Source organism: Plasmopara halstedii, assembly GCF_900000015.1.
Source record: "Plasmopara halstedii genome assembly, contig: Scaffold_1651, whole genome shotgun sequence".
Taxonomy (NCBI): Eukaryota; Oomycota; class Peronosporomycetes; order Peronosporales; family Peronosporaceae; genus Plasmopara; species Plasmopara halstedii.
In genome coordinates this window covers 990298-990887 of record NW_020188562.1, presented here as the reverse complement: position 1 = coordinate 990887, position 590 = coordinate 990298, and positions in this window count along the sequence as shown.

Sequence of the window (590 nt, the reverse complement as noted above, 5' to 3'; positions counted from 1 at the left end):
CTGCAAACACTTTCGAGAATATGTGACACTATATTACAGCTGACGTACGTCTGAATGCTTTTGCCGTTGTCGCTACGTTACAAGAAAACTTTCAGGCAGTTAATGCAAGCTGCAGTATGACCTAAAATACTTCAAAAATTATGTGCGATGATTACACAGATGCTGACAACGTGACGAATCTCTCGATGCGTTTGCCGTTGTTGCTGCGGCAAAATGATGTTACCAGGTGGTTAAAGTACGCTGTGACACGTCTGCAAACACTTCAGAGAACATTTGACATGCTGTCACATATGCTGATATCCTTACGTACGTCTTCCTGCATTTGCCGTGATCGCTGCGTCAAAATGATGCTTCCAGGTAGTTAAAATATGCTGTAACACGTCTGCAATCACTTTACAGAACATGTCACATGAGATTTCAGCTCCTGATATCGTGACATACGTCTGAATGCGTTTGACTTTGTCGCAGTGTAAAAAAGATTCGTTTAGGTAGCTAAGGTACGCCGTAACAAGTTTGTAAACACCTTAAAGAACACGTGAGATGACACACATGCTGACAACGAGAAGAATCTATGAATGCGTTTGTCGGTA